This window comes from Lutra lutra, chromosome 9, assembly GCF_902655055.1.
Source record: "Lutra lutra chromosome 9, mLutLut1.2, whole genome shotgun sequence".
NCBI classification, from domain to species: Eukaryota; Metazoa; Chordata; class Mammalia; order Carnivora; family Mustelidae; genus Lutra; species Lutra lutra.
This window is the reverse complement of record NC_062286.1, coordinates 90,292,128-90,309,278: the sequence shown is the minus strand read 5'-3', so window position 1 is coordinate 90,309,278 and position 17,151 is coordinate 90,292,128. Positions and strand designations below refer to the sequence as shown.

The 17,151-nt window shown below is 53.5% G+C and overlaps 1 pseudogene; it reads right to left on the bottom strand.

Moving 5' to 3' along the window:
- Positions 1–2,886: 2,886 nt before the first annotated feature.
- On the bottom strand, positions 2,887–3,667 carry LOC125109676 (60S ribosomal protein L7a-like; annotated as a pseudogene).
- Positions 3,668–17,151: the final 13,484 nt, after the last annotated feature.

The window sequence follows — 17,151 nt, the reverse complement described above, 5'->3', positions numbered from 1 at the left end:
CCTGCTGCCTACTGCCCGTAGAAGTGGCTCTCGGCCCTCTGCCTCCACCAGCAGGATCAGACCCTACCTGTTCCCAGTCTCTTTAGGCAGCCCCTCCCAGCCCTGCATCACTATCCACACCAGAGGCAGGAGAACGCGAGAGTTCTGGCCAGGCTGTGAGCCCGAGGGTTGCAATGGCTGGGCCAGCCTGTGGCCCCATCCCCTCCTCTCCCACAGCCTTGCTTCCGGGACTGAGTGTGTGGCAGGAGCTCTGCCCCCAGTTGTGCAGCAAACCAGCTTTTGCCTCCTTCCTAAGACAGGAGCCCCAGCGGGCACTTCCAACAGGTCCCCACCTGATTTCTTGGTTCTTCTCAGGCCTCCCTTGTAGGTGCCTGGCTCCCAGGGTTCCTAGAACAGGGACATGCACTGGGATGCTGGAACTAGAGGCCACCTCTGAGCTCTGGAGAGCACCTCCTCCCTGACTGTAGTGGCCTTTCCTCTAGAAAATCTTGTTTTCGCCGGACCAGTTTCTCTCCCTGCGAGGCTGCCCATCCTCAGGGGCCGGGCCTCTTTCTCTGCTTGCCAAGCTGGCCTTTCCCAGGGATTAAAGGGTTCTTTCTTTCTTTATCTTTTTAAGATTTTATATATTTATTTGACAGAGAGAGAGAGTGGGGGACACATGAACAGGGGGAAGGATCAAAGGGAGAGGGAGAAACAGACTCCCTGCCAAGCAGGGACTCCAGGATCATGACCCAAGCCAAAGGCAGACGCTTAACCGACTGAACCACCCAGGGTCCCCAAAGGGTTACTGATTCTACTCTGTGACTGGCACTGTTGTGTGGCTGAGAGAGATGAATAAATGCATCTCCATCCCCAGAAACATCATCGGACCACGGACCCAGGCTATGATGATGTAGCGGGGACCTGGCTGGGTAAATGAGGCTGGAAGAGCCTCCTCTGCTGGGGAGGCGGGAGCGTCCTACCCATCCCTGGGTTGTCTGGCAGCCTCCTCAGTTACCAATTCTAAAGGGATTCCTGTCAGTTCTGGTCTGACCATGCCCCTCCTCAGCTGAAGAGCCTTGATGGCAGCTCGTGCCTGTGGCCCTGCTTGTCCTAGATAAGGGGCCACTGGAAGACTCTGTGGATGGCAGTATTTGGTGCCATCCACTCTGTGCCCAGCATGACACACACACTGTTCTCTCCTCATTCTACAGATGAGGAAAGGCAGACTCAGCACTGAGGGAACTGTCCCAGCAAAAGGCCTGTCGGCCAGGTTTGCTTGCAGGGGCTGCTGAACTGCCTGATGGGCTCGTCCCCCCTGACTAGCGCCCTTCACTCTGCGGGTGCAAAGCAACAGAGCCCACTCTCTGCGCCCCATGGGGCCAGCTGAGCACGGCCTCGTCATCTCTATCCTCACCGACAGAAGGGACAGCATGCCACTTGACCCTCACCTGCCGCAGTCACCTCCCACCAGGACTGCAAGGGCCCTCTGGCCAGGGGTCCTGTCGCAGCTGTCCCTGTGGTTCCATCTGCGTGGGCTGCCTCCCCCAGCGGCTCACCTGGGACAGATGTTGCCTACCACAGAACAAACTGGGCAAGAACCCCACAGGGAGCTGGATCAGAAGCTTCTTCCTTCATCTCTGTGAGACAACAGGAGAGAGGATTCTGGTGCCCTGACATCTCTCTTCCTGTAACGGGCGGCGGAGAAAGCCCCTGTCACTGAGCCGGAGGAGTCGTCCACCTCTGATCTCCCCGGAGGCCTCCCGATGTCAGCAGCCAGGTCCCGCAAACGTTCCAAGGCAGGGCTGCTGACTCAGGAGGCCAAGGCCTGTCTGGGGCTAGAGCAGGAGTCCCTTCCAGGCCACATTTCCCACCGGCTGTGGGTTTTCCTGCCCCCACAGCTGCAGAAGAGCATTTCCTCCTGCTGGCTTCCCCATGTGCTTCTCCACCTCATTTAGCAGGGTTTCATCCTGAGAAGCCAGGAAGTGGAGAGCTGTGCTCCTGGACTAACATGTCTAATTTCGTATTATAATGAGTACATGTCACAGAGAGCTCAAGTGTCTTGGGCAAGAAGACAGACATAGCACACACTTCCTAGAGGCTCTTCTGGGAGAAGCCAGCAAGGTGCCTGAGGCTCAGCTGCCCCCATCTTGCTCCCTTCTCCTTCCTGTGCCATAAATCAGCTGTGTCCCAGGCTGTTGCCGGCTGTCCCTCCACTCCGTGCATAGGAGAGCTGCCGGCCATGGCTGCTGGGAGAGGGCACCCTGGGTCTGGGTCTCAGGGCCCCAGCTCCCTAACCTAACACAGAGAACCTAACACAGTGCTCTCTGAGAGCAGGGGCTCCTGGAATCTGAATTGTCCATGTTGTCACCCACATCTGTGGGTGTACTACGAAGCCCTGGGCATGTAGAGGAATTTGGTTCGTACACTAGGTTTCTTCTTTCCTTTCCCCTTCAGGTCAGTGGAACCTGGTTTCCAAAAGGGCCTCGAGATGGAAGGGAGAGCTAGGGACAGCCCTAGAGGGCCCCTACCACCCATGTTTCCTGCTCCTGGCTTTCTGAGCTTGGAGGCATGCCCGCCCCTCCTCCCTTCTTCAGACTGATAGTCTATTAGGAGGTAAGGCATTGCACAATTAGTGCCCTGGCCTGGGCTATTGAGCAAACAACAGCATTAAGAGAGCAACACCCCTCGTACCCTAGACGAAAATGTGCAGAATGCCTAGTCGCTTCCTACATATCAGGGTTCTGGTACATCTGTCAACGAAATGGTAGCTAACTGCATGGCATCCATGCATATGTGATTAGTACATTTTCAATGCATGTCTGTTCTTTTTATTTGTTTATTTTTTGACACTGGCTGAAAGAACTTTTTATTACTTTTATGTACAGAAAATACAACAGCATCCACTTAGCCCAGTTTGGTGGCCATTTCTTCAGCCTGTGCCTTTCCCAACTTGGCAAGGTGAGCCACCGCCTTTGGACCCAGGCTGCTGCCTCCCCAGTGATGGTGGGTCTCATCATATCTGTCATTGTCATTGGTCCTGATGGCTTCCACCAGCTTAGCTGAGTTAACCTGTGTGAAGGTGACAGTAGTACAAGTCTTCCTGGGAACCAGACGCCCCAGCCTGGCCTTCCTGTTGATAATGAGGTAGGGGACACCCATCTTATGACATAGGGCAGTTGGGAGGACAGTCAGCTCAGTGGGATCCATGGCCTGTGCAATCACTACGAGCTGAGGCTTCTTGTTTTCCACCAAACTGGTGACACTATTAACCCCTGAAGGACAGGTGGCCTCTTAGTGGGGACATCTCCTTTGCTGGCAGCTTTGCTCTCACCTTGGGTCAACAGTCTCTGCTGCTTCTCTTGCTCTGTTACTGGTCTGTACCTGAAAACCCCCTGAAGCAGCTGAGGAGCTGTGTGGCCGTCCAAGCCCTGGGGGAACTGGTTAATCAGGAGAGGCCCTTTTAACTGTTTATAGACAATAGCCCTTTGCTGCTGCAGCCAGAAGTAATGGGCCCTTTGACAAAATGAGTAAGGTCCTTTCTGGGCTGGATCTCCCCTCTGATGCCAAAATTCTTGGGCCTCTTCTCATATACGGGCTTGACCACCTCCTTGGCCTCCTGTTTCTTCATGTCAGCAGGGGCTGGGGCCACCTTCCCCCTAGCTTTCTTCCTTTTTGGCATCTTGGGTGGCTGGGGGGAAAGAAGCATGTCTGTTCTTTTTTAAAAAGGGGTGCAAATATCGCATTTTGGGTCAAAAGCGTCCCTGGAGACCAGTGCGATCTCCCCAGGCACTGGAAGGGCCCCGGCGCAGAGCTATGGAGGAGCCCTGGGCAGTTTCTTGTGGCAGGACGGTACTTTTAACAGTAGGAATCGCATATGAGTCAGTGATCAAATCAAGTCTGAGTAATGTATATTTACTGGAACACAAAACACTGTGAGAATGCATTTTTAAAATACCAACCAAGTTCAGTGGGAGATTTTCATTCAGTGTATTTGCTTGACATACAGTTCACTTACTAATGTTAATCAGGAGAATGCATATCAGAAATCACAGTGATAATTCTTAAAGCAGACACCTTCCCTCGCGGGGTGGACAAACTATGGGCGCCTCCTGTGCGTGTGGGTCTGAATGCACGGGGTCTGGAGGCTGCTAGGAGGGTCTGATTTTCAGCTCCACTGATTGTGGGTTGTGAGACCTCTGAGAAGCTAGCAGGCCTCCCTGCTCCTCCACTTTCCCATCAGGAAAACAGCACAAGAGTACGTGTGTGCAGAGAGCTAATAAAATTAAATGAGATCATTGGTAAAATGCTTGGAGCACAGTCGCTGACAGCTAAGGTCATGTGTAATGTTAAAAAGGGGAGGGGTAGTTAATGCTCCCCTCCCTCTAGAGGCATACTGCTTAGCAGGAGAAATAGACTTGTATACAAATAGCTCTTGCATAAGGGTTAGAAACAGATGTGTGCTAGATAATCAAAACTGGAAAAGTAACACAATTGCCCATATTTATTTTTCTATCCTGAAAGTCATTTGTTAGGAATTTCGTTTAAGGATTCTAATGAGTTCAATTAGAGAAACAAACTGTTGGGTTGAGAACATGGGTGTAGACCAGGCGTGGTGAATTTGCCGCTCAGGGGGGCAGCCCACTTGGCAGGAGGGCCTCAGCGCATCAGGCCACTCCATTTTTAACTTCATTGCCTCAGAAGTCATCACGAAGGCATAAAGCACAAGACTCAGTGCCAGCATCCTCGATCCAGCTTTCCTCGACTTCCCTTGTGGACATATATGTGCTCAGCCAGTGTTTGTAGACTGTGGAGCTGCAACCATGCCAACCCCACCCCACCCCTCCCCCCACAGAGAATCTGAGACCCAGCCCTTGAGTTCACCCCAGACATGGCACAGTTTGTGTGGAACATCCGAACCCCTGTTGTGAGTGCGTCCCTGGAGCTGCTGTATTCACGCAGGGGGTGTCACCCCGAATGCACATTATTAGGTGGTCTGGGACACTTCCACCCCAGACACTCTAGTTTCAGGAGCTCAGGCAGGGACCCAGTGTTGGGACCTTGGGAAACTTCCATGTGATTCCAGCCCATGGCCAAGGTGCAGAATCGGCGCATGAGCAGACAGGTGCCAGGTCCTCAGGGCACCCTTCAGTCCACTGGGGGGATGGGGAAGGACAAGACCCACTGCCCTGTCAAAGCCCCCCTCCTCCGAGCTCACTAATGGACTTCAACAAAGCAAACGGCCAGGACCTCCACACTGAGGGCACCAAACCTGCGGGTTTTTGGTTTCCATTGACCTGTCTGGCCTTCCTTGCTGAGGTAGCCCCGAAGCCGTGAGGAGAAACATTCCAGCAGAGGTACCTACGAGCCCTCAGATTGACCCATTAATAATCAGTGACCCCCATCAGGCTTTTTTTTTTTTTTAAGATTTTTATTTATCTGACAGAGAGAGAGAGCACACAGGGGGAGGAGGAGAAGAGGGAAAATCAGGCTCCCCGCTGAGCAAGGAGCCCAATACGGGGCTCGATCCCAGGACCCCAGGATCATGACCTGAGCCGGAAGGCAGATATTTAACCCACTGAGTCACCCAGGTGCCCCTCCCCCATCAAGCTTTATTGAACATAAACTGCATTCCAGGCACTGGGTGTTTCCCTGCTGAAGAGGGTGGTGGGCACAGAAACCAAAGGGACAAGGATAACTTCCGGGGCAGGGCAGGTGGGCTGCAGGGGGCACCAGCTTGCAGAGGGAGGGTGGGACCATCAGGGCCTCTGCAACTCTTTGTACATGAGAGAGGGTTACGCCTTCTAGGGTAGGACACAGTGGTTCTGGCTGGTTCTGGGCCTGGGGGGCCGGGGGTGGGGCTGGCATTCCTGGAAGGCCTTTGCTGGTGAGGTCAGCTCAGCCGAGTCTGCCACCACTGTTCCTTGAATAGTGACTGTCAGGGGCCAGGCTGTAACTCATTAAGCTGAGGCTCGGCACTTGGTGAGGGAAGCGGTCCACACCACCCACAGCAACCAGGGTCCATTTTGACCAAAGAGGAGCAATGATGAAGTATTTTTTGCACTGAAGGAAGTCATTATGGGAAAATAACTAGCCTGTCTGTTTTGGAAAATACAACCACTGTTGAGGGGATCATCATCTGAAGGCAGGAGACAGGGACTTTGTATTAATTGTTTGATGAGTTGCCGTTCGCTGCACCTCACACTCCTGGCCCCGTTTAGAAGTTTGGGGGCTCCTATAGGGGCCGGCTGTGATTTTCACCCACGGACGGCTTTGCCTCCTTTCTGCTGCCTCAGTGTGCTGAGGCATGAAAGCCTCATGCCTCAGCTGTCCCGGGGTGGGCCCCAGGGCAGGGGTGGGAGGGGCAAGCTGCAGACTGCCATCCCCAGGAGCAGACACTGGGCGTCTTCTCTCCTGAGCAGGGGCCAGGCTCTCTGAGCACACGGTGGCCATAGCCTATGAGCCTGATTATCTCTGTCTGACCAGTTTCTGCTCTGGGCCTGAATTTCTGTTTAGCCCCAGCTGGGGATCCCGTGGAGAGGACCAGAAGGGCCTGGGAGGCCTCTCCTGCAGGAGTCACTTGGCAAAGACTGCCACTTCATCCTTAAACCTGAGAGTAGGTCTGTCATATCCACATTTTCTAGATGAAGTATCCCTGACTTGAGAGCACATTGCCAATAAGGACTCAGCCCTCGAACTTAACTCTTTTTGACGCAGGAAACACCGGTGAAATGAGTCCTGTGGTAAGGCTGGACCATGCAGGCTGACCGCCCAAGTGCAGGACAGATGCTGGGATGCCAAGTGGGCTCAGCAGCCTGGGGCTGCTGGAGCTCCAGGGCTTCTGGCTCAGAGTCTGCCTCCCCAGATGCTGGCCTTCCTCTGCAGGGGGAGGAAGAGGCCCAGAGGACTGCTCCCACATCCCGTGGCCCCAGGGAAGACCCCTAAATCAGAACCATTCTATTCAGCCAGAGACCTTGGAGCCAAGAGTGCTGAGTATGAAAACAGGCAATTAGGCCAAAGTACACCTTGCTCTGAGTAAGAATGTCTCTGATGCTAACGGCCATGTTGGGGCACTGGGAATCTGGCTGATGGGACGAGTAGGCCTCTTGGCAGACTCCAGCCTTCTTAGGTCCCACAGTGGGGAGGTGGGCATGAGATTGGGGCTCCAGGAGAGGATGGGAAGGCTTATGCTATGCTGCTAATTGCTCCTGTCATCCAGGGAGTGGCCATGTCCACGTCTGCTCGGGGCTAGGGGCATGACAGCCCACATAGTGCGGGGAGTCAGCAATGAGCAGGGTGTGCACCTACTCCAGGCCCAGGCAGGAGGCCCCAGATTTGTCCCCATGCCTGCTGGCTGCAGCAGCTCTATTTTCTCAGCCACTGTCTCTAAAACTTCTTTAATCTACATTTAGATTGTCTGAGGCCAACAGTATGGAGTCCCAGGTTGTGCCAAGCTCGCATCACCGGCCGCTGCACGCTGCCAGCTTTCCATACAGGCTGCTTCCAGAGCTTAGAGAACATCTCTTGCCTCGGGCTGCAGCCCTGAGCCAGACATCAAGGCTGAGCGCAGATCCTGGCCCAGGGGCATAAGCACTCGGTCTTGGAGGCCATGGTGATTTGCCAGGTGCCTGTCAACCCTCGACTCACATTTTAGCACCAGGCAGGGCAAGGTGCCCAGGAACTACCCAGGAGCAGCTGGCTCAGCATTCTGGGTGTCTCTGGAAGTTGCTGTATGTGAGAGGGAGGAGAAGTGGGGACCAGAGAGGAACAGAGGGGGCATGTCCCAAGATTGGAGAGGAGGAGGCCAGCTGAGGAAGTATGAGAGCATCTCTGTGAGCAGCCTGGCTCAGGAGGCCCAGGTCCAGGTTGGGAGGAGACATCCTTTTCCCACAGGCCCAAGGCCCCCACTGTGACTTCACACAGTACAGTAACACTGCAGGGACTTCCAGATGCCAATCAGTCCTTTGGTGACAGGAAGGGGAAAGCATGGGGAAGAAAACGCCAGTCCAGCTGCAACCTGCACAAGCCCACTGCGGTACACTGGCGTTTGTCCACTCCGATTGGGAGCGCAGATTCTGGGTCTGGACCTTCCACACCCAAGGCCTGTGGGTAGAGGGAACTGTACATGGTGGGGAAGGGTCCACTTTCAGGAACAGCCCCCCTGACCTGTACCTTCCTCCCAGTGGCCTGGCTGGCCCAGATACAGGCTGGCCCCCAGACACCATCAGGCATCCTGAACACAAGCACAACAGTTTCCTGAGCGTTGGCCTTTCACTAAAGCAGTCAGAGCTGTTTGCAAGTCTTAATTCCCTTGAACTAGGGGTGGCATGGATGGATGGGCAGCTGTTGGCGGCAGACACCCCCGGAGCAGCCTCTTCCCAACAGCTCCAGTCTGTGCGTGGCTCTCTGAGTCCAAGGCAGATGCTCGCATTTACCAGCTCAGAGCCGCACGGAGGCTCCGCATCCGGAACCAAGCTATGAATCATAATAAGATTCTAGGAACAGCCAGCCCAACACATGGGAATTCCCAGGGAGTTACATAAGCTCGGAATCTGGCCTGAGGAGCCTGAGACAGAGTTTAAGTTTCAAACAAATCTCAGAACCCTAAGAGCATTTGGTGGAGGAGACAGAAACTGGGCTTGTTGCCTTCCTGAGGAACATGGGGACATGTCCATTTGAAGGCACCTTCTCGTTCCAGGTGGAGCTGAGAACCCTGACAGGGGCCAGTGACCCCCTGGGGACCAGCCCTGAGGCTGCGAGGGCCTCAGATGGGCTACCTGCATCCAGGCATCCCACAGGCCCCTGGGGTGGTGAGGGAATGACTGCAGGTTGGGCTGTGCGTGAGGGCTTTGTCTGCTAGTGATGCTTCCTTGCCCACACCTCTGGCCACAGCCTTTGCTGCTCTGGGTTGGCCCTAAGCAGGGGAAGGCACAGACTACAAGCTCCTTGGTTGCCTGGCCTCTCCTCTTCCCATGTGGTCCTTTTCCTCCTTTTAATTTTCATCCAGTACAGGATTGCTGGAAGGACACAGGGCTGCGTGTGTTAGAGCGCGGGCAGGCTTTGTGCTGGGATGGGGCGATGCTAGACGGGCTTTCTTTTGGGCAGTAACTCTGGGGAACAGGAGTGGAAGACATGGATAGCCAGCCAAGGAAGAACGGATGTGTCAGAATTGTCCCCCAGAAAGGGGGATTCCACAAGTCATCTGTCCAAGTGTCCCCTTCCATCCCCAGCTTTCTGAACCTTAAGTGCCCTGGAGGTTCCCTCACTGGGGTGACAGGAAAGCTTCTGGACACAAAGCCAAGGGGAGGCACAGCCAAGTGACAGTCACCAAAGCTGGTTGCCATAGCAATGGCTGCAGTAAGTGGTAGGCCTGGAAGAGGCAAGGTGGGACCCAGAGGGCTGTTTAGTTTTCAGGAAGCAGGCAGTCATCTCGGGTGGCTCAGGGAAAGAGGTAGGAGTGAGACAGGGGCATTGCCAGTGGGTGGGATCTCAAGGACATCCACAGGTAGAGGGCCTCAGAGAGAGGCACGCCCCCAGAGCTGGCAAGTCAGAGACCGAGGGCCTGAAGCCTCCATGCACGCCCCGCTCACTCACCACTTCCTACTGGGCTGGCTCCTCACCTTCTCTCCATCAGCCTCTGCGCACTGACGGGCAGCCCAGCACACCGCTCCTGTCTCACCTCCACATGGCCCCTGCAGTGAAGGTTTCTTGAAAAGCCCCCAGCATGGAGAGAAAGAGATGCACAGCAGAGGGTGAGGAGAACAGGGAGGGGACTGCACAGGGAAGATATGAAAAATCTGTAGCAACCAGGCACAGAAGAGAACAAATGTGCTATGTACACATGGTAGGACCACGCTGGGGCACCCCCAGGGCGGGGGCAGATGGATGGAGCGGGGGCTGTGCATTAGAAGGGGGAAGTGGCAGCAGAAGGTGGAGAGTGACCACACTTTAGGAAGAGGAGAAAGGATGTATGGAGGGCAGCCCCTGGAGCCTGCCTGGACCCTACTAGTTGAGACTGGGAGGGTTGATTCCCTCAAGATGTGCAGGGTGCCTAGGCCATTGTGAGGGGATGTGACGAGGGATGACAACCAGCAGTCATCCAGCAGTGAGGCTCAGGAGCGAGAGGCTGAGGCACAGCTGTGAGAGCCTATTAGTCTCAGGAGGCCCTCAGACAGCAAGAGTGCGTGAGGCTAATCAGGCACACAACAGGGAGAGAGGAGCCATGGGACACCAGGCAGAGAGTGTCACAGCCAGAGCCAAAGGGAAACAGAGCTTCCAGAACAAGGGGAGTGGGCACATCACAGAGCCAAACGAGGCAGAGAGGGCTAAATGAAGTCAGTGCAACTGCCCCTAGAATTGGTTTATATGTTGAGACTCATGTCACCCACTTTATTGTCACATGAGTGAGGCTTTCCAGAGGGGTGGGGTGGACATGGGCTCCCACCTGGCTGGGAGGCAGGCTTCCCCAGTGGGGGTGGGGGGTCCTGGCCCGTGGAGCCCTCCTCACTGCTTCTGAGGGGCTTGGCGACAGTCAGGTCAGAGTGGCCATGGATACTGGTTCATGAATCAGTTTCAGACCGAGGCCTTGTTGCCTGGAATAGGTCTACTCTTTCTCTGCCCTTTGTAGCTGAGGACCCAGACTCTGTCCTAAGCCATCCCTTGGCAGCCAGGGCCCCGGGCAGCCTTGGGCAGCCTCCTACCTGGTGTTCCGTGGCACTAGTGGACACAAATACCTTTGGGTGGAAAGCCAAGACCTAAGGGGATGAATATCGAGCCTCTGCTCTTCTCTTCCATGTTACCCCTCAGCTGGGCCGACTGACTTGGGATGTGGTCCTGCTTTCTAGACACTTAGAGGGACCACAGACGGGCAGATGGACAGCCAGTGACTGTCTGGGCTTACTGGGTGGGAGGAGTCTGAGGGTTGTGTCCTCCGAGGAGGAGTCCTCAGGCGGGCAGCTGGATCCCAGTGCCCCCTCAGGGCATCTGCTGGGGTGATGGGTAGAGGTATGAAGGAGGAGCCAACATGGGTCCTTGAGGCCCTTTGATGGAAGAAACCAGGTCAGCTTCTTAGAGCAGAGTAGAAGGCCCACATGTGCAGACAGCTGCTCCCCTCTGGGGCCCCACGCTGTGTGCTCTCCCAGACAGTGATGGGCTGAGTGTCTGTGTCAGGAGGCAGTGCCATGAGCAGGGCATCCTTCTAGCGCCTGTGAATCTCTCTGGTCACTCCTTCTCTGCAGGGAAGGGAGGCAGGCATCCGGTTACAGTGTTGGTATCAATTAGGATGTCTGGTCCATTTGACAGAAGCGAATGGAACAAAGAGGACCCCTGGCCCCAGCTTCACCCAGAGTCACAAAAGTCAGTGGGGACAGATGTGGGGATAGAACCTGGCCCCTGACCCCCAGGCTTCCCTGCTTTCCCTTCTGTGTCTCCTCTTCCCTCCCATTCAGGACCTCTACCTCCACATGGGTGCCATAGCCTCGTCTCAGTCCTGAGCCCCGGCAGAGTGGCGGCTGGCTGAAACTAGTCAAGTTATGGAGAGCCGTGTCTCTCAGCCCGGTTGTGAGGACACCACTGCCAGGCCACCAAGCACCAGCCTGGGCCCTGAGCAGAGGCACCCCTGCAGCGGAAGTAGTTTTCATTCTTTTTCACTGAGATAGTTGCCACCAAGTGGGAGTGACTCTGGGCCATTGGGAGCTCTGTCATCTGAGGCCACAGAGGGATAGCCAAGAACCCACTGTGACTGATGGGACCTCATCCTCCAGCCCTGCCTCAGGCTTTGGGGAACAAAGAGACACATGGGAGGACGCCCCCACCCCCGCTACTACCTGTGTGCTGTTATAGAATGCGGGAGGTCAGATGGGGAGGCTGCCAATGGCCCTGGGTCTGGAATGTGGTCTTTGGAGCCGGACTGCCTGGGTTTGAACCCTGGCAGCACCACTTCGCTTTGGCCTCCACGGAGTTGTTTAGTTGCTCTCTCCCTCGGTTTTCCCATCTGTAAAATGATCATGGTAATAGTTCCTGCTGCATGTGAGGACAAAAATGAGCAAGTGTGTATATAGCACTCTGTGTGGGTCAGCAGACTAAACACTTATCCTTCATATGCACTCACCGTCCTCACTGCCAGGGATGCAGCTGAATTCTGGGATCCAGGTGTCCACACCTCCTGCATCAAACCATTCTCCACCTTTGTCCTCTCTACTTCCTGGGTCATGACTATCTCCCTCTGTCTTGCATTCCATTCCCCCAGAGGGAAACTTCTTGTTTTGGTGGCTTGATCAGTAAGGAGCCCCCACTGTTGTTGCTGCAAGGGCCCAGCTCCTGGTCAGAAAGGCTGGGGTCCAGATGGCAAGGGGTGTCACCCAGCACACAGTGGTCTGGCCACCACAGAGGCTTTAGCTGCTTTGCTCAGGAGGACTGTGGGCAGTCTGAGCTTCTGTCCTGGCCAGGAAGAGAAATGAAGCCTCGGATCCCCATCAGCATCACCGGTGTCTGAGCCAAAGCGTGACCCAGAGGAACAGCAGGCAAGAGGCAGAGGCTGAGGGATGGGGGTCTGGCCTCTCCTTTCAGCAAATGTGCCCACCATCGCATGAGCAGGGTCTCCTGTCAGCCACAAACCAGCGGTCCCCTGGGCCTGGTACACATGGGATCCTGAGGGGATATGGTAGCTGGGATGTTTGTTTTCCTGTGTCGCCTCGACTGGGAGAAGGGAGAAAGAGCTGATAAAACAATATTTCTGGGTGTGTCTGTGATGGTGTTTCTGGAAGAGATTAGTATTTGAATTCGTAGATGAGTAAAGAAGTTCTGCCCACATGAGCGTGGGCGGGTGCCATCCAATCTGTGGAGATAGAATAGAACAAAAAGGCAAAGGAAGGGTGAAAGTCTTCTTGAGCTGAACATTCATCTTCTCTTGCCCTCAGACACTGGGGCTCCTGGTTCTCGGGCCTTCGGACTCAGATTGAATTACACCACAGGCTTTCCCAGGGCTCCAGCTTGCCGACAGCAGATCGTTGGGACTTCCCAGCCTCCACCATTGTGTGAGCCAATTCCTGTAATAAAGCTCCATAGAATGTCTATATATACCGGGCTGGCTTTGATTCTCTGAAGAACCCTGACTGACACATAGGCCCATAGTTGGGAGGGTTCCCAGCCATCCTCCCTTTCCTCCTCCAACCCCCACCACCTCCTCTGGTTTTCTTTACAGTCTTATAAAGAAATAACTGCAAATTAGAGAAGTGTTACCAAAGAGCGGTCTTCCTCAGGGACATGTGGACAACTTCCTCCTTGGCCTTCACCATGACTTTACTTATTGGAGAGGACCTTCCAGTCTGCCCATTTCTCTCCATGTCCTTGCCACCACCCTACGCAAGGACATCACCACATCTTTTCTGGAAATTTGTGGCAGCTTCCTCATTGGCTTCCCTATGTTCATACGATCCGTTCTCTACCTTGCCCAGATATGGTTGTGTCCCACTCCTTATGCTCCTCAAAGGCACATTCTTGCCCTTGGCCTAGAAGGCTCACCCCTGCTTGCCTGTCCCTTTTCATCTCAGTTCCTCCTTTTACCTCCTCTCCTCTCCTCTGTCCTGGCCTGCCCTCTGTTCTCCCCTCCCCTCCAGCTTGGCTCAGCTCTCTCCTGCCCTCTGGGTACTTGCCTATGCACGTCCTCCCCCAGAACAACCTTCCCAATCTCTAAAAACGAGCTGCCATTCTGCTTCCCCAGCAAACAGATGAGACTCTCTTTGTGATCCCTCTGTACTTTGTACTCTAATAATTACTTGCCTAGTAGCTATTATCTACACATTTAACTTTTGACCTCTTCACTGCAACATGGTCTCCATGAGCATAGGCTGAGTCCTGTCCCCCACATTTATATGTGACTGTACTTGGAGACAGGTCCTTAAAGAGGGGATTAATTAAAAGGAGGTGATGAGGGTGGGTCATGCTCCAGTATGACTGTGTCCTCATGAGATAAGAAATCTGGACTCAGACACACAGAGAGGAAGGCCAGTGAAGGCACAGGGAGAGAGTGACCATTGGAAGCCAAGGAGAGAGGCCTCAGAAGAAAGCACTCTGCTGACACCTCAGACTTTCAGCCCCAAAACAGTGAGGAAATAAGTTTCTATTGTTTATGACCCCCACTCTGTCATCCTCTGTCATAGCAGCTCTAGCAAGATGACACTGGCATCATGGATTTACTCACCTCTGTTTCCCTAGCACCAAACACAGTATTTTCCGACCCACCCACCAGGGTCCCACCAGGCTGAAGCTCTGGGGATGCTTGGCCTCTTGAGAGGGATTGTGTTGCCTCCATTCTTCTCTGTGATGCTGGTGTCTGGCATAAGGAGTCTTAGGAAACAGCTGTAGCATAAATGAGCACAAGTGGGAGGGATGGGGAGAAGGTGCACAGATGCAGAGCAAACGTCCTGAAACAACCGTGATAAAATGGGCCACATGCTCTGATTTCTCTCTGGCGGAAACATGCTTACCCCGCTTCTGGGCAGGAGGGAGCTTCTTCTCTGCTATCTTGGCACTGCCCATTCCTGCCAAGAATCTCCAGGCAGGAAGCAGCTTGAATCTCGTCCTTGGGTGGGCTGTATCCCTCTGCCATGTGCAACCAATGCCTGTTCTCCTCAGGCACAGGGCTCTTCGTGTTTCTAGTTACTCATTCAAAACCGGTCTTCCTCTCCAGACCTCAAACTCCATCTTTCCTCACCCTGTCTGTAGGGGCAGCCTGGCACCTGTGAGTGTCCCCTCACCATGCATGTTCTAGGTAATGATGGAGGGATGGGTACATTTCCTCCATGCTGCTTCCTTTCTGCCTCCTGGCTTTCAGCTAGTTCTATTTTTTAGGACATTGAAGAACATGACTTCCACCAAACTGAGAATTTTACTCCATATTTATGTCCAAGTCTGTCAATATTTCCTATGGGATTTGGTATTTATACCTCACCTTCAGAAATATGGTGCAAGTCTCTCTGATGGTCCACTTTCTCAGACTTTGCTAGGTTGTCTCTAGAGGAGTAGGAGTCCTGGAGTAGGGTATAGCCCTGTGGGGTGGGCATCTGCTGGTTTTAGCTGGTCTGTCAAAATATCCTTCAGTTTTGCTCCCTGGACTGTGTGTGTGGGGGTCCTCTTGCTTCCATCTTTGATCCGTGTGGTTTGGCTGGATGACAGCTCAGGGACAGCCTTTACCTCAGGTCCCATCAGTTAGCAAATTCCTGCCCTCTCCTCACAATGGCCAAGTCAGGGAGATAGGCATGCGCCCAGTCTGAACTGGTAAGGTCAAGCCTAAGATTTTGTCTGGGACCACTGAGAAAGAGACACTCTCTTTCTGTGAGGATGGTTGAGGTATTAGTCATCCCAAACCTGTTGGTGATGTGGGGACAGCCTCCCTGAGAGAAGGGAAACAGCATGGAGGACAGCAAACCCAAGAGATACCTGAGAACAGCATATTAGTACCTGGATCCGGCTGTGCCTGAAGTAAGATGTACCTCAAATAGCTGCTTCTTCTTCTTCTTCTTCTTTTTTTTTAAGATTTTATTTATTTGGGAGAGAGAGCCTGAGAGGAGGGTAGTGTCAGTGGGAGAAGCAGACTCCCCACTGAGCAGGGAGCCTGATGTGTAACTCGATCCTGGGATCGTGACCCGAGCTGAAGGCAGTCGCTTAACAGACTGAGCCACCCAGGTGCCCCTAAACTAGCTTCTTAATGAATATTCAACTGGCATTTTGGGCATTCTACACATTGTAGGTGTTTACCATTGCAAGATGTTTACCATCTCCAGTTCTCACCAGCAAAATGGTTATAACAACCAGACCACATCTTTTTCACATATTCCACATGGTTGCCCTTGGCTTTTCAGTTACTTGAGTCAAGAATTTCCCCCTTTTTATTTATTCCGCTTGGTTTTCTGACATTATCAAATAATGACTAATGACAATCTGTTTACACTTTTGAGTGTCAGGGATTAATCCTTAGCATGTCCCTTGATCTTGGTAGAGCCTATCAGAGGCACAGGACGAGTTCTGCGAGGAGCCAATGGCCAGCACAGGCACCTGTCAACGTGGACAAATGAAAAGTTGTCCAGTTCTAGTCCTGAGGGACAGACCTCAGCATATTGGGACCAGCCTTGATATTGGGTGACAATAGCTCAGCCTAAATCAGGACACCTGCAGGTCACAAGTCCGAGATGCACTCCCTTGTGGGCAACCAAGTGTGGTCCCTTTTGGGAGATTAAGAGAGACACTTGGAAGGGTAATACCAAGTGAAAATGAGATGAGAACTCCAACATATTCAAATCAATAAGGATTCGTAGAAGATCCACAAAGATGGTGACTGGGTCTGTGAGACCAGGCCAGTGGTGGGAACTGGCTTAGGGTGGGAGGGATTCAGGCCTCAGCATTTTCTCTGAGCAGCACAGGCTTTAGGAGGGGATGCTGTGTCCTCCTCATGTCTAAGTGAGAGGAGAAACATTTATCTCAACATTGGAAGGGACCTAGAGCTGCTCTAGTCCTTCTTCCCTCTAGTATGGGGCCCAGGATGTGTTCCCTCAGGCACAGCTCAGAGCAGCTGCTAAAAGCCACCAGTGGCTCCCCTGCCTATGGGACTGAGCCTAGACTCCTCTTAGCATTCAATCCTGTTTCAACCACAGCTTGCCCATGCACTAGTGTGTGGTCTTACATCAGGCCTTGCGTTGCCTCTGATTCTCCATCTATAAATAGCATGATAGCAGTGCCCACCTCCGAAGGTGGTTCCAGCTGATTGCAGAGTGAGTGTTGCCTGCTACAACCAACATTTCAGGGTTTCTGCCACATTCAGTAAAGAGCTGGAGGTTGGACGTCAGAAGTCCTGGCTCTGCCACTCATTGAACTCAGAGCCAATGGTGTAGTTTCTTAAAGTCTTGATTTCTTCATCTATTAAAGGGGAATGAGGACCCCATCTCAAGGAGATGCTGTAAGGATGAGGCAAGATGATGTTTGTAAATTAAGTATAAGGCAAAGTTCATGGATCATGTGTCAGTCCCTCCATTTGGAAAAGCCCCAGGCCCTAGCCTCCCCACCCTCAAAAAAGCACAGTTTCAGGAGAGAATCCAAGGGAGGCATCTGAGGGGCTCTATAGTCAGGGTACCTCTGCCCCACAGACTTGTGCATTGTCCGGCTGTGCGCCCTTTCCTG